The sequence below is a fragment of the Rhipicephalus microplus genome, chromosome X (assembly GCF_043290135.1).
Source record: "Rhipicephalus microplus isolate Deutch F79 chromosome X, USDA_Rmic, whole genome shotgun sequence".
In the NCBI taxonomy this organism is placed as follows: Eukaryota; Metazoa; Arthropoda; class Arachnida; order Ixodida; family Ixodidae; genus Rhipicephalus; species Rhipicephalus microplus.
The window spans coordinates 86582404-86606799 of record NC_134710.1 but is presented as its reverse complement, the minus strand read 5'-3'; the positions used below and the strand labels follow the sequence as shown (position 1 = coordinate 86606799).

Sequence of the window (24396 nt, the reverse complement as noted above, 5' to 3'; positions counted from 1 at the left end):
TCAAACAGCATTTATTTTTTTCTGTACAAGAAAAGACGAAGACGACATGCTGTGGGCTGCTCTGTCATCGTCGCACTGGCGCTTAAAACACTACGTCAACATACTTATCACAGCCGACGTTATGCGAAGCATTTCTTAGCGAACTTCGGCGACTTTGAGCGTATCTATCTATCTATCTATCTATCTATCTATCTATCTATCTATCTATCTATCTATCTATCTATCTATCTATCTATCTATCTATCTATCTATCTATCTATCTATCCACCTATGACTTTTAGCTCTGCTGGCCGTTTCGATAATGGTATCTATACCGAAATTGATATTATGTCATTACATAACTATATGACGAGCCTAATTGACTAGTCATAACATGAAAATTGTGACATGTATAAAATGAATGTCAATGTTTATATTTTATGGCTTTGGTACTCTGGTGGTGGTTTCGTTCACATGGCATATTGCAAAACTGGTACGGTGTGACATGATCGCATGGCGAACATAAGTGACAGACTCTAACGTGGAAATCATGACATGCACGTCATGTAAGTCATGACTACACGCCAGGCTCATCGTGCACTCGTGTTCGTTTCGCTAGCTTCACACATAAGAAATCCGGTGTTACGTGACGTGAATGGATGGCAAAGGTATATGATGGTGCAAACATGATAATCACGGTATGAGTGTCATGTAAGATGACAGCATACCACGCTCATGATGCGTTCACGGCCATTTCGCTAGCTTCTCATAACTGAAATTGGCATTAAGGGATATGAATGGACGACGAAGGGGAATAACACGTCCGAACATGATAATCGTGATATGCGTGTCATGTAAAACGTGTCTACATGCTACACTCATGGCATGCTCGTGACCATTTTCACTACCTTCATATATACTAAGTTTGGTATTACGTGACGTGAATGGACGACAAACACAAATGTCAGGCGCAAACATGATAATCATAACATACGGCACAATTTACGTCCGCCTCGCGACGTTGGTCTCATTTTAAAGTGACATATCAACCTTCCTCATTCATGCTTCGCATATCATAGGTTCCCACTGTACGTTGAATCTGCCAATTTTTTTCTTGTGTTTTTTATACACGGTTGTTCAAGAAACTTGACCAATGTTATTGAAAAATTACAGAAAGGGGGTATCTGCGTGCTACCGGCGGCGTTACCTTTACTTTGGCAAAGGGGTACCTCGAGATGCGTACAGACATTCATTACGGTACTAAATATAGAAATTAAGACAATAAACATTGTAGCTAGTAGAAACAAGTGGTGGACTCAAATGGGTGAATGGAAGCTCTTCTGCGAATAGACCATAGCCATTTTGAAACAATTGAAAGGCGGCCACTGGTACTAATCACCGCGGCGTAGTGTGCCTCGGTGGAACAGGAGCTAGAGTGCTCGAGTGCCAACCCTGAGGTCATGGATTCCATCCCGGCAATGGTGGCCGCATATCTATGGAGGCGGAAGGGTAAAGGCTTGTGGGCTGTGCGATGTCAGTGCTTGGTGGTCAAAGTTTCGGGAGCTTTCCACTACGGCGTTTCTCATAATCACAGCGTGGTCTTGGGAACTAAAACCCCGGATGATATTAATCACTGCGGAGCGACAATACCTGGCTAATTTAGTTGGTGAAACCGACACCGACGCACCAAACAGTACATCTTACCATTCACTTCGAAAGCGCCCTCAATGACGACATTGTTTCTCACATTATGGGAGGAAAGTAAGGGACTGTCGACAAGCTGCCATGCGGTAGGAAAGTGCTGCTACGAAACGAAAGGGTTTTTTTTTTTCGAAGTGATGGATAGATTCGCTGTTTGGTCCATTGTTTTCAGCTTCGCCTGCTAACTTAGCAAGAATTCATTTCACCACGGTGATTAACAGTCGTTGTCTTTCAGAAATTTCAAAGTTCTTATATAAACTATCAGCAGGAAAGATTTGGATTCGCCTATTTGAGTCGACCGCTGATTTCTACTGCCTCAAATGTTGACTTTTGTTCATAATTATTGCTGTAAATAATGTCTGTACGCATTTAAAGATGCTCTCTGACACAGTAAACGTAACGCCGCAGGTAGCACACTGATACCTCATTTCTGTATTTTTCAATAATAGTGGACAGTTCCCGCTTTGTATGCGGTTATTTTTGTTCCCAGTTGAAAGTGTCATTTGAGAGGGGCACCTTAGTGATTGAGTAAAGGGGTGAGATGTAATACCACACATGGGTTTTATAGACAGACCATAGTGGTTCGCATGCACTAGTGGTTTGGACTGATTAGCACTGTCTGCCCAAAGCTGGGCCCTATCAAAGGTACATGTATCTTAGATACTACCTGAGATACTTTTTGGGCATCTTGTGTCTGTATCACGATGCATCTCGCTCGATGAGTATCTGCATATGTATTTCCGTTACATTCGAGAATGTATCGTGTATCTTAAGGTACGAGATACTGAGATCTTAACACTACTGTGCGAAACATTTATCACTGACAAAAATCTGCGTCAGAAGCTGGTACTGGTACCACTAAGCCACCTGAATAAAACAAAGGGCAATGACCTAATTTTATATTTCCGGCCGACTCGACCAATGAGAGCAGATGATAAGCTGTGTGCGTCGCGTTCGGTGGAGCAGACAGAGCTTGCGCCGTCTAGAGAGAAAGAAGCAAGCGGGCGAACGTAGACGTTGGCCCGCTTGCTTATATGCCACTGTCCAGCGTGGTACTTGGATACGAAATCTGAACCACGGCGTTCTTCGCATCTCCCGATTTCCACATATGAGCGATTTGAAAGGTATTGTGAATGTGTGTTTGAATTACATGCGATTGACTTATGCTGAAACATGGTTCAAACATTAGCACCATCAAAACTGATGCCTTATCTAATAGAACAAGCACTTTTACATATGAGATGATCTCTTGGCGAACCATATCACTTCCGTCCTGCTATTTCTAATCGAAGGGGTCTTGAAATTTGAAATCATAAAGGAATCACAGCATATTCATCGAGTGAATGATGTAGAGTGAGGCGAAGCCTCCGTTCGGCCGGACATCCGTCCATCCGTCTGTCTGTCTGTCTGTCTGTCTGTCTGTCTGTCTGTCTGTCTGTCTGTCTGTCTGTCTGTCTGTCTGTCTGTCTGTCCGTCTGTCTGTCTGTCTGTCTCTCTGTCTGTGTGTCTGTCTGTCTGTCGATCCGTCCATTCGTCCATCCGTACGTCCATCCATCCATTCATTCTTTCATCCATCCGTCCATCCATCTGTGTGTCTGTCTGTCCGCCATCCTATCGAACTCCTATCAAACTAAACCACACGCAACACGCCATCTCGTGAAACACTTCACATAATGCAACAGTGCAGTGCCATCAAGTGAACATTGTGAGAAGTTAGGGGTGGCTTCGACGGAGGATGGACTAAGCCACAGCTTAAGGAGCTTCGTCCCTAATATAGTTGCTAGCACAGCCCCGCCGCTGTGGTCTAGTGGCTAAGGTACTCGGCTGCTGACCCGTAGGTCACGGGATTGAATCCCCGCTGGGACGGCTGCATTTTCCATGGAGGCAAAAATGCTGCAGGCCCATGTGCTCAGATTTGGACGCATGTTATAGAACCCTGGTGGCCGAAATTTCCGGAGTCCTTCAGTACGGCGTCTCTCATAACCATATGGTGGTTTTGGGACGTTAAACCCCACAAATCAATGATTGTTAGCACAAGTTCTTTCGCGAATGTCCTTCTTTTGCGTCCCCTACATTACCTAAGGCTCTGAACTGCTTCCGTTTTCGCTGTAATGAATGCCCTGTGACTTCGCTAAAGTGCTGCCGCAATAAGCTCTCTGTTGTATGGTTAGTTTTAATTGGCTGTTTTATTTGTGCTACTGCTTATATATTTATATTCAGTTGAATTTACTCTTCTGCCAAGACGATTTGAGAAACAGTTTTGCTTTTTGTGGGTGTACACTGTGTATACAGTACCAAACATTCTGCTTGCTGCTTGATTAAATGGCTAAATTGAGTTCATATGGTAATAATACAAATAATTAGGAGTTACTTCAAAGATTTTAGGAAGTAGGTTCAAGAAGCGTTGTTACAGAAAATGGCTCGTTTTTTTTTTACGAGCATCCCAAGGAGTCATTCCAGGCAATGTTCTTTAGGCACTGATACTTTCATTGTCTCAGCTAAACAGATATGTCCCCAATACTTTGTGCCTAATTGTCATAGCTATTAAAACTGCTACATGTATCTACATGATACATGTATCTACATGACTAAGTACATGATCTGTACTTAGTCACCAAGAATGCTTGAAACAGCAGGGCTTTTCTATTTCAGTTTTTCTTGTTTTTCTGTGGGCCGGCCCCCCCCCCCCCCCTTTTTTTAACTATTGTTAGTTGCCTGATAATTATTCTCGAAAGCGGCAATTGCATGAAAAGAGGAATTGTTTAGCGTTGATTTGGGCAACTATGCTGCCACGTGCTCTTATTTTTTTCATTTTGGTGTGCTCTTGTCTAAACCACAAAAGCTCATCACCGCTCGGCGCATGCCACGCCGCAATGTTTCGTAAACTTCGAGATGATCTCAGACGTTCATTTATTCGTTTATTATTACTTCAAAGGTACCGAGGATAATCACATCAGGGGTGGGCAATAAAACATGATAGATGAAAAAAATAACAGAAAAACAGCAGTACATCATACTTACAAAGCTAAAATGTGGCTTTTTACTGTGGATTTAAATTGGCCAAACTGAGATCACATGGCGTTATGGGCGGAAAGTTTATTTAGGTCTTGCGCTTTCTCAAGTAAAAATGGCTTCAGGAATTTTGATATGTGGGGTTTAACGTCCCAAAACCACCGTTCGATTATGAGAGACGCCGAAGTGGAGGGCTCCAAAAATTACTTTTGGAAGGTCTTTGTTTTTGGGCTTATGGGATATACGGCGTTGGAGTGAGAATGGCGCGGGGTCCAATGTGCAGGTCTGATTATTGCATTGCCTGGTAGCAAGGCAACAACTTATGACACAGGCATAAACGTAAAACTTTATGGCGAGAGGCAAGATGAGAAAGAATAAGTTTTTTTACTGCTGACACACGTATGTTAGTCGAGTGATTCGAGATAATGAATCTGGAAGCACGGTTCTGGATGTATTCGAACATAGTGGAAAGGTTAGCTTGGTGATGATCAAAAATGTCATTAGCATACTCAAGTTTAGGCCTGACGAGTGTTTTATAAGCTATAATTTTAGTAGCATCATGTGCCGAGACACAGTGGCGGCGGTATCCAAGAACTGGATTAGCTGAATTAGTGATGATAATGATGCGCACTGTCCATGCTAGATCAGATGAGATACGAACATTGAAGTATTTTGTAGTGTTGGTAGCGGCTATGGCGTAGTTGTGTAGAGTGTAATGCCCCTGTCACACGCGGCAACTTAAGTGAAGCTTGAGCGAGTGCACTTCGCCGCGAGTGTTATTTGCGCGTGGTCACACGAGAAAGTTTAGTGTCACACACTTCAAAGTACACTTGCCGTCAGGTACGTTCCCCAACCTCACTTGACTGCAACGAAGTGTGTAGCCTCGGTACCAAGGGCTTGCACAGAAGTACGTTGTTGCATAAAGTGGCGTTCATAATACTTTAAACCCTTGTTTCTGTTATACGAAATACTGCTATGCATTAAAGCAAGTCATAATACAACAAAACTCTTGCTACTCTCAACCTCGGACAGTTTGCTGCCACACCCGCTAGGGGGATGTGACAGCACAAGCTGTGCAATGGCTGCGTCCGTTGCGTTGTTTACTTTCAGGCACATTACCACATGTGTCGGAGAGTCGTTCTCTGGTCATTCGCGATGGCGTGTGCCACTGGGGCTACTTCCACGAAGACAACGTTGTCCGACGATGAGACACGGGCGCAAAAATAACAAATATATGTTCCGGTATGAATCCGCCAATTGACACTGCCATCGTTTCTAAAGTACACTTCGCCTTCTCGTGTAGCAGCGAGCGGCCTAAATGACACTTTGTGAGCTTAATTACACTCACTCAGAGTGCACCAAAGTTTCCACGCGTGACAGGGGTACAAGTGTTAGCGGTACAGTCTTTACGTCGATGAAAAGTCGATAAAGTTCTGTTAATATTTAAGGGACATTAACTAATCTTCCACACCATTTATGTATAGTGTTAACATCTGACTTTAAGACGGAAGAATGTGAGACATTATTTACTGAGTGATACAACACTCAATCATCTGCGAATAGTTGAAATATTAAAGGTGATGTTACGTGGCAAATCTTCAATGTAAACTAAAAAAAAAAAAGAGGTCTAGTACAGTACCTTGTGGAAAGCAAGAATGAACGTGAGAGAGGTGATATTTGCAGGAGTTATATAGTGGCAACAAACTGTCAGCGATGGGTTGAAAATTCTCGAATCCACTTCAACACGGAGAAGTTTAAGCAGTAAGTGACCATGAAAAACCTTATCAAATGCTTTTTGAAATCAAGAAATATAGCATCAATTCGGATATTATTATGAAGATTCGAATGAATTTCATGCAAGAAAAGGGCTAGTTGGGTTTAACGAGAATGACCGGAATGAAAACCATGCTGATTGGAATAGAAAAATTAATAGTAGACAAAAAATACGCTACTTCTGAACCCACTATATTCTCCATTATTTTACAGAAGACACTGGTGGCAGATATGGGGTGGTAATTTGTAGGAGAGATCAATCACCTTTCTTAAAGACAGGAACCACCTTCCGATGATATGATATGAATGAAGTTACCCATGATATGAATGATTCCACTTGTGTTAGAGTTAATACAATTCATGAGCGAATGCGCGTAGGGCGGCAATTAATGAAGGGTCTCAATGGTTTCACGGGTGAAAACTGAGCAAAAGGTAATGTTTAGTACAATAGCGACATTCTATTTGGCAATGGGACAATCATAAGAATCAATGAGTGATATACCTTCCGTTTCTTCGGGTTTGATAGTTTTCAAAAACCATTTAGGATTGTTGGGCAGCAAAGAAGGTAGCGTACGTGGTACCGTAAAAGTGACTTTTGGCCTGCGTGATTCAATATACAATATAGACAGTTATAGTTTACCGGACATACGGTGATAGCGGGCTTACCATGATTGCGGGATCGCAGTGCGCATGCGCAGATACGTATGTTACCACTACCACTTACCGTACGAGTGCTATGTACGTATGTATGTATGTGTACGTAAACATAGCACTGCTTTCAGACGCCCGCTCTGAAGTGATTTTAACGCAGTTGTTGAAAGTTGCACTTCGATCGCAGCAAACGACTGCTGAAAATTGTTTCGCTGGCATTCAGTTAGCATAGATGACCGAGTATTACAGATAAGCTAACGTAATTTTTGAGATAGCTTCCCATTTTCCCACGTCTCTAGGCCTAACTAGAAGATTGATGTACACAAATCAGCAACATAAATGTTTTCACGTTTGGTGGGTGGTTCACATTTATTTACTTTTATTATTACTAAAGTAAACTTGTGCCAATGCTTCGCATGGTCCCACGGGTAATAATTCTCCCTTTCTTTTCCTTTTCACTGTTCTTTACCTTATCAACCTTCTGGTAGATGGCGCCATTGTACCAGCTGGGGACCGTAAACGACGTAAACGCTATCCCGCTAAACTATGAGATGCTGCTTGTAACAAACGTTTGCTGCATGGTAACGCCACTATATTAACCTCCGCTATCACGCTAACGATAAACTTTAACTGTCTAATCCTTAGCGACTGTGAAGTACCTCGCCCAAGCAGTGTTAAATTTTGAACACTTAGCAGATCTGAATGACCTTTTTTTTATTGTCGAGTTTCTTTAGTTTACTGTTAAACCACGGGGACAGTGCTCGCTTTTTAACAATAACGATGGGGACATATTTTGCAGTTAGACATAACATCTCAGTTTTACACATTGTCCAGTTAGTTTCAATGGAGCGTGACCGATAATGATTTTCAAATTCATCACAAAAGACAGCTGGTTCATCAGTCATAGAAGCGTAGTCACCTCTGTTGTACAACGTCAAAGATTTTAAATTAATTTTGGTTTTATTTGTATAATTAGACAAGGTACCATGAACAATACAATGATAACTAAGTGGTGGAAGATAAGTTAGTAAGAAACAGATGTCGGCATGTGTAGTAAAAAGTAGGTCAAGAACGTTTGAAGAATGATTTGAAAAGCGTGTCGGCTGAGTGACTGGTTGAGATAGACCGAATGGAAGACATGTGTTCAGAAAATCACTTTCGATGCTGCTTTTTTTTCTTGAACAGAGTGACTGCATGGTTAGTCCTGTCGATCAAAGGAAAGTTGAAATCACTGAGGATAACGATAGAAGAGTTAGGATAGGCTTCCTTTATGGTTTGCAAGCATACATGAAAGCTTTCATTGAACGAGCTGACACATTAAGTGGCCGATAACAGACACCAATAAGCATGAACGGCAATGTGTCATTACAGCATACCTATAATAATTTAAGATTAGACGATACGTTTACTAACATGCAAAAGAAATATCGGTTAGTAGCAATAAAAACACCACCATCACACAAGTCATTAGGTCTATCTTTACAAAATATATCAAATTTAGGACGTGATGCTAACAAGTCATAATCATTAGGATAGACGAATTAAGCCGTGTTTGAGTTAATCAGACTATACATTGCTTGGAGATGATGAAATGAGGCTACAAATCAAGTCACGCTTGGGTATTGAGCTACAAATGTCAGTGTATAAGAATGACCGGGGCGTTCCGCGCTGCCAACTCGGTTCATTACGATGTGTGACTTGGTGCTAGGATATACGCCCAACGACTTTTTGCGCAGTGTGATCACAAATATAGGTTTTGCTATCGCAATAAAGGGGGTCGTATTGGAGCATGAAGTCGAGCTTATGAGCCTTACCAAACTGCAGTAGTTGTTTGTGGGCTAAGCACGTTTGCGGCGAAAATTCCTCGCTGGCACCATAGACAGATTATTTTTTTTTTACTTTTACTAAATGATGTTTTGTATCACTTTAAACTTTTCGAACTAAACAGTTATCCGTCGATTTCTGCCTTGTTCGTAGGAGCAGAGTCTGTGCGCACTCGTAACAGAACTAGAATCAATAGTTGGACAAAGCGATGTCTTAGGGAGACTAAGGATTAGTTGTTTGCTTTCTTGCCAAGATTCTTTTTGCGTATCACTGACAACAAAGAAAGTTAGATCACGACAGGAATTGTTTTCCGCATCATCCATCCGAGCAGAGAGGGATGTAACTAGGTTACGCGTTCAACAGTAGCTACTTGAAGTTTTTTCGTGTCTACTTGAAGAGTCTGAACGACAAGTACTCCGATTCAATTTCTGCAAGCCTTGTTTAAAATTCAATAAAAGGTTTCTCGTGATACGAGAGTGCTAGACGAATTGATTTCATTTACATTCCTCATGTATGGTTGTCTGCCCTGATTGTAGCTCTTTAATGGCGCTGACAACTTCGCACGACGAAGAATCAGAGGGAGAGCTGGGATTGGCTTCAATATCTCCGGCTAGTAGTAACAATTTGGGCAATATACAACTACAGCCATAAAACACTTTTCGCGTGCTTCGTGGGCTGGGCAGCACAATAAGCGTATGACAACTCGTTTTTTTTTTGGGGGGGGGGGGGGGGGGCAAACAAGCCATGACAGTTACCTGCATAGCAAAGAAGAGCCAGTTAGGTCAAGCCATAGCTCTCGTGCTGCCTAGCCCATTACACCGTTACCCTCGAGGCTGGCTCCTTTTGGTTTTGTGGTATCATCAATAAAATCACAGTTCAGATGTGATTACACTGCAAGGCCAAATGCAATACCAGAAGTGGGGATTGGTCAAGATCGTTCAATACATTAGACGGGGCGCTCACGCCCCGCAAGTGGAAGGCGCAGTAGTCTTCGTGGTGTTGAGTTCCGGGGTGACTCGGCGTTGCATTGATCGTCGATACTGAAGAGCAGTGGAAAGTGGTCAGCAATACAGGGATGTCAGGGAGGACCGTCATGGCGTGTGTGTGGCCGGAGGCAGCAGGTTCTGCTGACCACTGCAGCAGTCAGCGTACGTTGACGAATATCTGCATAGCATAAACAAGCCAGTTAGGTCGAGCCATAGCTGTTGTGCTGCCAAGCCCATTACCATAATATTTCTGCTGAGATTACACCCAAATCCTGCCACAGCGGCCGCATGTCAATGGAGGCGGATGTCGATGGACGCGGATTACCTTAAATTTAATTCCATGCTGAAGAACACCACAAGGTCAAAATTTCTGGAGTCCTTCATTCTACGTCCCTCATAATTATATCGTGGTTTGAGTAAGTAAAAACTCAGCAATTATTAATATTATGCGCAGTACACGCTTACCCTTGTTCATTCAAGAGCTAACACGAGCACCAGTATTAGCACTGGAAGGCCTGATCACTGATGTATAAAACAAGACGCGTTTTGCCAATCATCAGATTACCGAAGGCTGACAAAATTGATTGTCGTTATCAAAATACACCTTGTTTTTACTTTGAGTTACTTACCCCCGTATTCTAGAACGTCCCTTCACTCAACGTTTCACCTTCACTTGAGAAAGCCGATGAAAGTGCCCTCTCTAGGCACGGCAAGTCACTGCGTATCAACGATAATGTGGTGTGATTCTCGAGCAGCGCTGCGTCAATTTCAGCTGAGCAGCGGCGCAGTGCTCAACTCTGTCAAGTGAAGGTTGAAAGTTGAGTCGAGGATCGTTTGTGAATACGGGGGCTAGTTTCCCGGGCACAACTTAACAGAATAAAGAGCAATCTCTACGAGAGTCACTGTCACATTCTTTAGAGTCACCACCACGTGACAATACAATAGGCCTGAAGCATTTCCGGGGTGTACAGCCATGGTCACGTTTGGGCGCGAGCAGCCGGTTTTTGTACGGTCCCCAAGTTTTCGCTATCCGGGGTGACATCTTTTGGCAGTTTCGGGTTATGATGTGGTCAGCCTGACTACTAGGCCACGCATGCTCCTGACACACCACGTCAGAGCCTCAAACCGCCTCGAATTGTCACCCTGAAAAGCATAAATCGGCTACTTGCGAGCTCTACACAGACGTGTTCGTGACTGTATAGTGTTTTCTCACTGAAGAAAATTTGATTGCTTTTTGGTGAATGCACACATAATGAACACTTTACGCCAGCGAGTAAGAGGAATATGAAAACCAATTGCAATTTTATGTGCTCTACTAAGAGACGTTACAAAATGCGCTACGAAAATATTGCTACCAGCTGACATTGCTGCTTCCGGTGATTCGGTATTGCAAAATGATCATTCATGGACTAGGTAAACTAGCACATTAGTACTTGCCACATCGTATGAAGGCGAAGCTCGTGTGGTTAGATGGCAACCCGCTAGCTAGCCGGCTAGCTGAGCAGCGACTCCCATCAATTGCTGGAATGACAAGCAAGAACCGCTGTCAGCAAATTGTCTGAATAGCTGTCCGGTAAGGCAGCTTAAACGAACCCTAATAAATTTTTCGGAAGTAAGCTATTTTACTTTGACAATGAAGAAAGAATGTAAAGTAGTACGAACAATCAATTTAATCAAATTATTTTGGTGGCGCTTATGAAACTTTTCAGCACAACTTATTGTGCACAGTGGTCGCCCTTACATTATGGGGATATATAAGAACAATTTTGCAAATGTATTGGCCTATAAGCATTGTATCAGATACAATTTTTGTTGTAGTATTTTGTATCTGCATCTCCAGTACTTTTTGGCTGAGTGTCTTGCATCGCGATACGATTTCAAGGTACGTTCGCCCCGTCCTGCTTCTGGTCACGTGCGTCACGCGATGACCCAGGCCTGTTCCATGTTTGTAAAGAGCGATAAGCGCCATCGACTTACTGAAGAGATTGTAGCGACATCGCGGCGCATAGGCTCCGCCTAGCCCAAAGCTCACCACCACCCTCTATGATCACGTGACAACTGGCACAACAGCTGCAAAGTTGCTTCCCAGCATAGCCTGTAGTACTCCGATGCGGTGTGCTCGGGCAGTTCGATGAGCATTCGGGAAGTATGACGACCACATGCTACTCGACACGCTGTGCTCGGAGGCAGCTTTGCAGCTTTTGTGTCATTTGTCAGGTGATGATAAAGTGCGGTGGCGAGCTTTGGGCTAGGCGGAGCCTACGCGCCGCGGCGTCGCTACAAGCTCCTCAGTATGTCGACGGCGCCTATCGCTGTTTACAAACATAAAATAGGTCTATGGGACTGACAGTTCCCTGAGACATAGAGAGAGAGAGAGAGAGAGAGAGAGAGAGAGATGAGCGAAGGGCCGCGGTCTTGTAAACATCGCAGTAGCTGGGTCGCACGTGCCGAGCGCAACCTAAAGGCGACAGCTGCGCTCTACAAGTGCAATCACGTTAATATATATACTCCTGCAACCCGGACATATTTTCCTTCCCGCCATTAGTTACAACTACCTCCTCGTTCCTTTCACCCGGCAAAGCGAACGCGGCCTGCGGCTCGGTTTCGTGTGGGCGCGCATTGGTGCTCCGCAAAGGCATGCCGAGAAAGCACCCGCTCGCGTTTCCGTAGGATTGTGGCAGCTGTTCCCGGAAGCGAGTGCGAACAAAGTGGTCGGTGTCTGTCATGAAAAAAAATGAAAATGAGGAAAACCAGTCTGTAAAATTATATTTCTGGTTGCCGAACGTTTTCTACCGAAGTCTCCGGCACTCGCAAGCGTCGTGCTCAGTTTGATCACACTTGAACCGTGCGAGACGCAGCCCTATACTCATTCCTAGCGTATGAGTTAATGCGTTTTTAATAGATGTGGCGTGGCGCCGAGGGTATGAATGGGATATCCGGTCTGAGCCTCGCGAAACATCAATTTGAAACAAGCAACTGACTTTGTGTGGTGAAGTCAGTGTTCAGGCTTTATATCCCCGTAAAAAAAGAGAAAAAAAATAAATGCATTATACAGTATATTTCAGCACCTATAATCTGAGGCGAATACTCAAGCTGTCGACGTGACAAACAATGTCTTGATCGGTTTAGTATCACGTCAGTTCCGAGAAATCCTCCTTGCGAAAGTGTGCGCAAAAAGTGTGTACCTCATGCAACAACCGGAATAAGGGGACAGAGAATACAAATTAGCTGCTGCCGCCGTTCAAGTTTACGCCACCTTGGAAAGGATTGATAAAATCCCAATATACGCAAGCAATTCATCCATGTGAATGAAGCAAATCTAAAAATAAGCCAGTTTAACAAGATTCTTTCACCACGACGCGAAGGAACTCTCGGGAGCAGTAAAATATGACATCCGTTTACACGGAAGCATGAAATCACAATAAAATTAAATAAAAACATGCGGGCTTCCTTCCGTCTTAGGAGAGTAAAAAAAGAACTGCAGTTGTAGAAACGTTTTTGGTTATATGGTCATAAAGCTATAGAATACAGGTCCGGCAATGCTAGGAATGTTACTCGCATTAAAACTAAACTGCACCGAATAAATATGCCCATAAAGGAGTAGTACGCCTTGCGCTGTTAGGGGGCAAACTACCGACGTAAAAGTTTCAGATTCTCTGCTCTATCACGGCCGACGCACACAAGTGCGTTCCACCAGTGGTTGAACAAAACATTGAAGTAGTGCTGAAAAAATAAAGAAAGTGTCCATATGAGTGAATCGAAGCAATGAACAGACGTTGACTTTTTTTCTAGTACCAACCCTGGTCGTAGTAACCAGGAGCTGTACAGCCAATTCTTGCTGGAAGGGCGCTTCACTGAGAACATTTTTTTGCGTTTCGGTTTGCGACGGTATATGGAAAGCCACACATTTCAGTCCCATTTATAGACAGTTAAAAATATCGTTCAAGCTCTTAGATTTCGGTTCATACATTAATGATTTTTTTAGAAACCCCTTTTTTACGTGCGAAAATGGCCACAAATTGGAGCAATCTACTTATACACACCACCACACTTCGAAATACGGGAAATGTTTTCGAGGAAAAATCAGCAGAACAAATAAATAAATAAAAAATAAATACAACGATATAAAAACTGATTTCATTATATATGTGATGCTGAGCTCAGCGCCTAGATATGATTTCATTGTCAGTGCCTGTATTTTTTTTTTTAGAGTAGCATGTGCAGCCTCAAAAGGGAGTGGTTTCGGATGTAAGAACGCGTTTTCCACGTCACAGATGCTTGGGGCGCTTGTTGCTCGCGTCCAGAATTTCTGAATTTGAGTTTCCGAACTGAAACATGCTTTCTGAATGACTAACGCTGCGCATCTGCGTTTCAAATGATGTTTAGAATCAATAACTAAAACCACAACAGAGTTTTGAAATAGTCACTTAGTTGCATTTCTCGTGACGTTGGCGGCGCTGAAAAAGAAAGAAGATCAAGAAAAAAATGGCCGCTTTTCTCATACAGGACGCCCTGAAGAGGGAAGAACTCTTGCTTTTTTTTTCTGCCCTAAAAATAGCGAAGATAAAAATCAAAACTGACTAGTTCGATGAAAAAAAAAGGGGGGGGGGGGACACTCTTTTTGTGGCAACTAAAGTTACAAAGGCATGTTTTTTTGTTGCTGCCTTACCGTCTGCCATGTATGCATAATTACTACACATTGAACTGCAAAGGCCTTGATCTACAATTCGGATTTGTCATCGAAATGTGTTTCGACATCTTTGCTTTTTGTTTTCAAGGCCAGCAAGAGACCATGCAAGTTTTGTTTCTCGTACAAACGAATGTCCGTGAACAAACATATGACACATCTCTGCAACATAAAAGAAAGAAAAGAGAATGCTCGTGAGTTTATTGGCAGTGGTGTCCAAATGTCAGAGTGCGTATAGGATTTACTTCCGTCTGAATAGCCTTCATGTCCTTTCCGAATTAAATTTATACAATTTTTATTGACTTTGACCTTAAGGTTAAAAAAAAGTGTCGATTGCATTTCCTTGAAATAGTCCCCTTGACTTTCACGGCTTCTCTCATTCAAGCCATAGAGCAAGCAGCAAAGCTTAATATCACCCACTAGCAATCTTTAAATTCATCCCTTTGCTTGCATATTATTTTGACCTCAAACATTCTGGCCAGCCTCTACACTGACTCTGCAGTTCCCTTTGATTCGCCTCTGAATTTCGCTCAAGCACGTACAGAATTGTGATACTCTCGTATATAAACGCGCTCCAAAGACGTAAGAGAAGGTTACAGCCAAGTCTCACGCTCGGCGTATTACTAGCGAATGCGACACCAGTGAATGGCGAAGACGTAGGTCTCAAAAAAATTCTTTGAAGATCAAGGCTTTGTAGGGGTCATATGAGACCCCTGTCTCGCTTGCTGATGAAATGATGAAGCACGCTTCCCTCCTTTCTAGCTCTTGAAATCCTGAGTCTTATGGTCAAACGCCTTGTCGAGAAGAACCAGCGCAGAAAAAAGCACGACAATAATATTCCTTTCGTGGACTAATTGTTTTCCTTGGGACAAGAAGCAGCTCACACCACAAAACAATCGTCCGACTGTTTTGTTTGCTTAAAGTCTCTTTCACGCATAATTTCTTTATTCGTTTTAGAGAAATTTCTGTTGCCGCGAAGAGTGCCAGTGCCTATTGAATTACCAAAAGCATTTTGAGCCTTGCATTGAGAAAGGTGGCATGGAAACTATTTGAGCTCAATAAGACTAGACACAAAAATAGAAGAGGACTACGCGAGCGCCTACATAAGATAACGTGGTATGCATCAATCAAAAATCATGTTATTATCATAACAAGGCCTTTCGCCAGCAGGCAATTTTTTTATGCCGTTGTCTGAGGCTATTTCAAGGTAAATGGCACCACCGTTCCTTCATCTCTCCATGCTGCGCCACACAAAAAATCTTATTATTATAGAAATGAAAAATATTATTGAACATGATGACTATATAGATGAGAGATTGAGTTAATCCAGTCATACGTGTAATGTAACCACGAAAAGTTCACTAGACCTCTTTAATCACTGCCACGTACCAACAACTGTAATAAATAATTTTAGGGTGCGAAAAAAGCGCAAAAGAACAATTTCATGAAAAGCTGGTAGAAGAGAATACGACTGCTTCAGGGACACTCCAATAAAATAACGACAATATAAAACAAGCAAAAAACAGATAATGCAAATTCATGGAGGAGCAGTTAAGTTAGTCGCTATTCAACGTGTATGCATCCCCTGTGGGTTACAAATAAAGAAGTGGCGAGTACCACTTCTTCTGCTGTGGTCCCACTCCTTCTCTAGCGCAGGCGGATACCGCTCAACGTGAATCATTTGTGGCATTGAACACTGAATCGCGATTTAAGATAGCTGCGTATACGCCACCTGTCAACCGCCGTTGTGTTGGAAGTCGCGTTGTGTCGATGTTAAGGAGACACGCATGAGCCGAAGTTTAGCACTCACCTCTGCCTGTCTTGGTCGTAGATGCGAGTGTTGGCAGCAATAATGTTTGTCATAACCAAATAAAATCTGTTCATGTTTGCTGTGCGCATGTGACACCACGATTGCTGTTTTAATTATCAAATATTTTCTGCGCTTGTGAGGAGGCCGATAAAACTACATAGCTTACTTAACTGTATCGCCTTTCATCCGAAAGTGCAGCTCTTGGTTAAAGGGACACTAAAGTCAAATAACACTTTACGTCAAAGTAAAAGCTCAATGTATCACAACATTTAAAACGACATTACTATCTACAACAGTGCCCTACCTACCGAGAACTTAAGGTCAATGCACAAGAATACATGTACCGCAGTAGGACATTCTTAAAATGACCCCGATGACATCAGACGGACCGCCAATAATTAATCACTAGTAATCACTGTAGCTACACTTCCGTGAATCAAGAGACGCAATAAAACGCTGCCTGTTCGTTTCTGTTTGATTTATGGGAAAAAAACACTGGACGTTACAAAGAAGAATGGCGCGAGTGATTCAAAAAGTCAATATTTGCGTAGTTACAATGGACATCTTGTGCCATCTAGCGGGACGCAGTTGAATGAAAAAAAAAACGTCTGCGATCTCGAAGTCAATGATGGAAAATTGATCTATGACCGTTGTTGCTGCTGTAGCTCCCGCTGCTTTCGGTCTGCTGCTACTAGCGCAGTAAAGCCGTGCAACGTTGTGCACGGCAACAGTAACGTATGTCAGTCCAGTCGGTCCGCTTCTTGAGGCGGGTAAATTGAAGTGCGCTAACACAATGTCAACCACTAAAACGTGTTTTCATTTCAAAATAGGTCCATCCTTGGCACAAAAGTAACAGTACGAGGTTCCTGGACCGCTATTTCAACAATAAACGTTGACCTAATAGTTGCCTTTGGTGTCCCTTTAAGAGGCTGAGAAAAGGATACGCTGTAGACAATACCTAACTGACCGTCGACTGCAATCCCAAGAGAGTTCATAAAAAACACAGAATATTCGTCGTGTTCAAGTGGTTGTGCTTTGAGGAACTTAAGTATGCTTATTTCTGCAATCCATGAACTCAGAACACCGAGCGCCAAGCAGGTGTACCTGGCAGCCGGAATACCTGCCACCCAGGTACCGGATACCAGGACGGGGTACTTGGGTGCCTGGCGGCATTGGATATCAAATCCAATTACTCCAGCATCTGATGCAGACGCTTTATCCACTTGTCCACCGCTGTAGTGTGCCGGAGCGAGCCATGCATGATGCGTTCACAACAGCGGAAGTTCCTCTAATTTTTCTCTCTGTACACGCTACACTCTTGCAAAATTATTTGCATGATCTCGGGCATTCAAAAACGGATTGAGGTAATCGGTTTCATGCAGCAGTCAGCGAATATATTTCGATGGAGTTAAGCTTTATGAGGTGGATCGTCGTGTTTTCATGAATGGAGCAGTTGTGTTCACGCAGTGTGCCTGCCAGGCAGGTCGACAACAATGGTGCTTGATGTGCAGCCATCAGTCCTGTTGTATGTGGATGCTTAAGGCCTGCATGCACAAACTAACGTCGGCCTTACCTTGAGTTTTCCTCAAGTTTCTGCACCCTAACTATGCGTTATAAAGGCACCAAAATGGTGACTAGGTAAAAGATAACAACAAGACCGGTTCATGGATACTGGTCTACTTTGTACATCAAGCGCAAGAAAAGGTTACAACCGATGAAAAAAAAAACTCGAGCCAAGGCTGAGTATGGTTTGCGAATATGGGAATAGATAGATAGATAGATAGATAGATAGATAGATAGATAGATAGATAGATAGATAGATAGATAGATAGATAGATAGATAGATAGATAGATAGATAGATAGATAGATAGATAGATAGATAGATAGATAGATAGATAGATAGATAGATAGATAGATAGATAGATAGATAGATAGATAGATAGATAGATAGATAGATAGATAGATAGATAGATAGATAGATAGATAGATAGATAGATAGATAGATAGATAGATAGATAGATAGATAGATAGATAGATAGATAGATAGATAGATAGATAGATAGATAGACGAATCCTAAGATGCTTTCCATTCGCTAAACAATTCGTCGCATTTAAAGAACTCACAAGAGACGTCACGAACAAAATGATGCTGTATAACTCGACATACACGTTGCTGAACAATACCAGAAATAAAAGGCTCACACCAACAAAACTTGCACAGAAATAAATCGTCTTGAGCACGTTCACATCCACAAATGTCTCTTAATTATGGTCACTGTCATCAGCACATTTTTATGCTAATGAACAAAAGACCTAAGGGAGCTTTTGTTAGGTCTCCAGAAGTACTCTAATTTGAATTCTCACCATCAGTGACACCTTCAGCTGGTGTCTTGGGGGATCTAGATGACAACGCTGCAGAGGGGTACAATATGTTTGCAAAATTCACCTGACGCTTCGCACGCACGCAGAGCATGCGGGCAGCGCGCTGATCTCAGCGTCACTCTGCAGCGACAGGAGCCAAGTAGGCTTAGCGATTGTGCAGGTACACACAACACACTGGAGCTACACGAGCGTTTCTTTCAGCGCCCGCATCGAGCCGTTGGGCTCGTAATGGGCAGCGGCCATGTAACCGGTGCTATCTGCTCTCTCGCAGGCCCGGATAGCGCTGCCAAGGAAGGAGGAGAAGGAGGAGGAGAACGCCAGCCTACAGCCGCTACACGCGTGGTCCTCAAGTCGAGCTGATCGAAGTGCCCAGCTTACGTGGCTTCTGCAAACTTGGTGGGCTATTTATGTTCTCTGCGACCCGCGCGGTATGCGCTCGGCTCGCGCTTGTGATTGTTTAAGCCGCCACACTGCTGTTCTAACTAAGGGCATTGATCGGGTGGCCGGCAGGTTATTTGGGCAAGGCGGCCAATCGATTAATAACCCTGGACAGGCCGCATTTCGATCCGGATCAAAAAAAAGTCTGACCTCAGATTTGGCCTGCCTCGAACGGGCGGCCCTGTCCACGGGAAAGAAGGACGCCAGGAGCGCACATCAGCCGCTGCTGCTGCTTTTTTTGGCGCGATGAGCAGAGCAACTATGCCCGCCAATTGCCTCCCGAAGAGGGAAAAAGGTGTTGGTTTTCTTTAGCGCTGCTTTATTTGAGCGTGTGATCACAAGTAAAAGCCCCAATCTAGCCACAACGTGGTGTGCTTTTGAATTCGGGCAGACAAACAGCGAACTCTCCTGTGGTACGATCTCTCTCGTGGCCTGATCTTCCTGTGGGCGTTCCTCTTTTCAGGGCACGCTTTTCTCCTTTTCTTCACGCTTTCAGTTTGCCTTTAACTTCGTTTATTCAGCGCCGGGCACCGGAAATGTGTCGTCAGAGCGTGATGGGACTTTTGGAGAAACCTTTGTTGCGCCGTGCTCCTTGTTTCGGCGATTCCTCTCATTCGTGCTGCCGGTGTTTTTTTAGTTCTGGTGATACGCGCACATTCCCGGGTTTGGAGATTCTACTGTGAGCCTTTTTTTTTAATTTTTGTCACGTGATGACCTGTACGTATCGGACCTTCAACCATGGCCAAAAATAACAGAAGAATTGGTATACTCGCGTCAGACATTGATTTGTTTGGAAGATTTGTTTATGTAGACAACAGTATCCATCAATGCCAGAGGTCACGAACCACCTCCTTTTCCCCATTGGCCCCCCTTCCTCCATTCCTGTCTTTATTCTCTGCAATTTTCGGGGCCTACGCTCAGCCTACATTTGATTAATAATGTGAGTGACGTCACCAGGGCATCATCAACCTGTTTGATAACGAGGCGACAGTGTGATTCAAACCCTTTCTAATCACTATCCAACCATCACAAGCGAGAAGCAAGCCAGGGGCGTCTTGTTGACGTTCGTTAAAGAAACACTGAAAAATGAGCGATAATAATATTTTTTTTACTCAATGCAGCGATTGCTTTTAACGTCCTGTTCGGCTATCATATAGCCTGTGGTTCTTGCCATCGCTTCCGTCCACAGTAGTTCTGACCAAAGCCGTTGCGCGTTCATGCGGTCGGTAGCGATGGAGTGATATAAATATGTGAATGAAACACTCAACTTATTCATACTGGTATTTTCACCCATAATAAAATTATTTCCAGCTATCAGTCCGCGCAACCCATAAATAATAGGGGCTTCGAAGGTGTTCGAGGGCACCTTTAAGCCAAGTTCTGCACTTGTTCTGCTGTTAAGCCTAAAATCTGTGCACAGTGTCATATGCGGCTCCACAGTTGGGCTCAGCAAAACTGTTCGAATAACGAAGAAGAAATTACAGCACTCGAATGGTAAATTGAAAACGTCTTGATACTTGGAACTTTTGGTACGTTAGTCCCAATCAATTTGAACATTCAAAAGTAGAGCCACAGGTATCTTTCTCACTGGTCTTACGTCTCCACTCCTTTTCTTCTTTCACAGCGCACAGTGGTCTGGCAATATACACAAGGACATTTTTGGCATTCAAATCTGAAAAAAAAAGAAATGAGAACATTACGATACTCACTCGCTCATTCCCAAGTGCCTATAGCGTTTAATAACATGTAAATAATCCAACTATAACATGATGGTGATGAATGATTCTCTGTGGTGTTTATTTTTCGTTTTCTTGTAAAAAGAGAAAAAAGTAAGCCAAATTATGTATAATTCATGTGAATTACCACTATATCGAATATTTCTAACAATCTCTAGCCTTCAAAGGTTCTTTCTTTCCTATTTTACCCTGTAATACCATTCATTCTTTTTTACACAATTCATATCCAGAAGAGCACAATGCACGGGATGACACAAGTTACTTAGTATTCGATCACACAACAACGCCGACACATTACTTAATACTCTATTGAAATGTATCCTTGTTAGTCTGTTTTACAAAAAGTCCGCAAAGAGCTAAAACAGAAAAATTGAAATAGCACAAGAAAGAGAGAAAGGAGTGGGTATTAACTCTGGTTTCGCAACAAATGCAAAAAGTAAGTGAGTTGGCACGCAATCATTCATCGCAAAGGTCTTTTTCTATTCTGTAAAAAAAAGTAGAACTGGTGCAGACTGACAGAGAAATTGGGGAAGGTTGGGAAAGCGGAAAGCTTCCAGCGCGACGGTTGCGACAGCTCAAGAATTCCCAGAACATATTCATAAAAAGAATAAGATGAACGAGATGCCATCTAACACCGACGCAAAGTTTAAACCAGCAAGTTAAGAACTATGCCAAACGCATTGCCCTTTCGATCGTCGGGAATAAAAAACGACAAAAGAAGTAAGGCCGCCGAGCTGCACCTCCTCGTCGACTAAGTCGGCTGCTGCGCAATGCTGCTGCGCAATGCCGTGAGTACTATATACTATATACGGTGACACACGCCATCATGTCTGGGACTGGTGTACCCGGATCTCCTACTTCTTCAATTAACGAATCCATACAAATTAAGAGGTCTTTTTTTTTTCAATGGGAAGTATGTGCCGAAGGCGTTATATTCATGCGGAATGCCCACTGCTGCGCTTCTAACACACGACCAACCGACTGCACAAAGTAGTGCTGGATAAAACAAAAAAAAATAACCAACAGGACCTTAACAAAATATTCATCGGCTCTATAACACGCACCCAAACGAACGAGATAAAGTAGCATTAAACGCACCGACACATGATTGACGTGAAGTACAAACTGTACCATAATGCACAGCAACACACACAGTTCGCAATGAAGCAGTCATTCGCAAGTATTTTGCATTCAAATGAATTATTATTTGAAAATAGTTGGGTTTCAACGTCCCAAAACTCCGTTATGATTATGACAAATAACGAAATGGAGTGATCCGGAAACTTGGGACACCTGGGCTTCTTTAATGTACACGGAAATCTAAGTACAGGAGCCCCAAGCATTTTCGCGTCAATCAAAAGTGCGGCTACCACAGCCACAATTCGATCCCGTGATCGAGCATCATAACCATTCGACCATTGTGGTGGGTAGACCCTAAGGTATAACATTCTATGGTGGAAGCTACGTATCGGTACAACAATGATTGCTAAAATATATAAGTATATAAGATGTGTCATTACGTAAACATTATCCCCCGCGAAAAACAATATTTAGGACTCGTGATATCACTGTCATGAGTTTGATTTTTGACGCTTCTAAACAATATCTCATGTTTAAAGCTGTCGTCGTAGAATTTTCAAAATAACTTGTTAGGCATGCTGTTCCTATATTTCTCCCAGTGAGAGCGGCATTCGGTTCGAAGCACGCATTTTATCCGACTTACATTTTTTTGCGGTTGCTGTGAACAAAAGTTGTGCATTTAGTTAACTCTCCCCAGCCTTCCAACTATCGTGTCGGCGATTAGCTCTAACCCTTTTATAACAGGGGCAATAGCAGTTTCCCACCTTGACCCAATAAATACCTTAAACATTTCGCCCTTCTGCTATTTCCGCGTAATTAATGAGTCGTAAGTCGGCTTTTTATTTTTTGGATCGCTTTCTCTTGTTCAACCTTTTAACCACTACATTAATTAATTTCATTCGTCAACTTGGCATTTTCTTTCAAGTAGTGACGCTAGTTTGGCCGACTGCGTTCGAAGTACTTATTCTTTTATTCATGTTTCATAGGTCACGTTTTTGTTTTCAAACTGTACACAAGCTGTATAACCTCGTAATGGGCTCATTATTGAATAATTGTTTCGAAAGCTGCGCATAATTCTCTCGTTAACATGGTAAACGACATTCGATCTGTCATTTTGTCCTCGTGGCGCCAGAATAAATTAACGCTTGGCCCAACGTGCCCCTGATTGTGAACTGTTAGCTTTTGGGTTTCCTTCCGCACTGTGCTCGTAGTCCATAATCAAAAAGCGTTTCCTCTCCTCCTCTATACTTTTCTTTCCTCCTCTCCCCTTCCCTACTGCACGGTAGCCTACCGGCGCTCAGCCCTGGTTTACCTCCCGCATTTTTCCTTATTCTCTCTCTCTCTCTCTTACAGTGCATTGCATGAAACGCAACTATACTATATGTGGTTGTATAGTGAAACTCAGTTTACCTCACTTTTAGAGGGTTTCCTTGCTTTTCCTTTTAATAATGTTTGCATACCGCTTCGACCACTGCTTTTGTACAAGACTTATGCAAAGAGGACTCGATGCGTTGCACTACGATAAACCAGTGATCTTTATTATTTTTGTTATTTCTCGTATGCGAAAAGGCTGGCGAAGTTAATTGATTTCCTAAACGTCCAAGTCTCGTTGAAGGCAACCTAAGCAGGTGCGCAACACGATATAATTTTTATCTTTTTCTTTTTTTCTGCAAGTGTAACGCGTTGTCGCGCGAGCTTAACTGTATCTATAGAGTTCGAAAATTTGTTTGGAATTGTCGGTTGGTAACCTCAACAACCCTGCTCTACACTCAAAGACAAAAAAACACACACACACAATGTTTCAGTATGAAGAGGCTAATTATAGCGCACGAAGGAACCACAATTACCGAAGTCGAAGCCATGGAAGGGCACTCAAATGTGAATCACTTCGGTTTGAAGAGAATATAAGCTGTACCGTGCACTTACTCGCATACGCTGTAGCTGTTCATCTTCAATTATGATTATTTCATCTTTTATTGCCTTCTTTATCTCACCGTTATTTTAGTTGGAGGAGGTTCTTCGGTGAAAACAACTAACGAAGAAATACCAGAGTATAGCGATGCTAAAGAAGCAGCGGCAAGTAACTAAAAAATGCAAAAAACACTGTTCAACTATACCTGTTTTATGAGCGCCGAATTCGTGAATAGCTTCCTCGAGCTTCATATAATATATGATCATTTCAAGTGTTTCTCAGTGAATTTTCTATTCTATTTATCTCGTTAATCTGCACTTACTATTTTTTGTTGAGCATATAGAGGATGGCAAAGCCCTGCGTCTTATGCAAGTAAATGTTGCTATATGCTGTTACTGTAGTAAGAAGAGCGACGTTTACTCAG

General features: G+C 42.8%; 1 protein-coding gene across 2 annotated transcripts in view; it reads left to right on the top strand.

Annotated features, from left to right (window-relative positions):
* The window catches only part of Oamb (Octopamine receptor in mushroom bodies), a 631213-nt gene that overhangs the window by 228483 nt on the left and 378334 nt on the right, over positions 1 to 24396 (top strand). For both annotated transcript variants that reach the window (XM_075877249.1, XM_075877250.1), the window contains one exon: positions 19078 to 19202. The gene's annotated coding sequence lies outside the window, so the exon portion shown is untranslated. The remainder of the gene's footprint in view (positions 1 to 19077; positions 19203 to 24396) is intronic.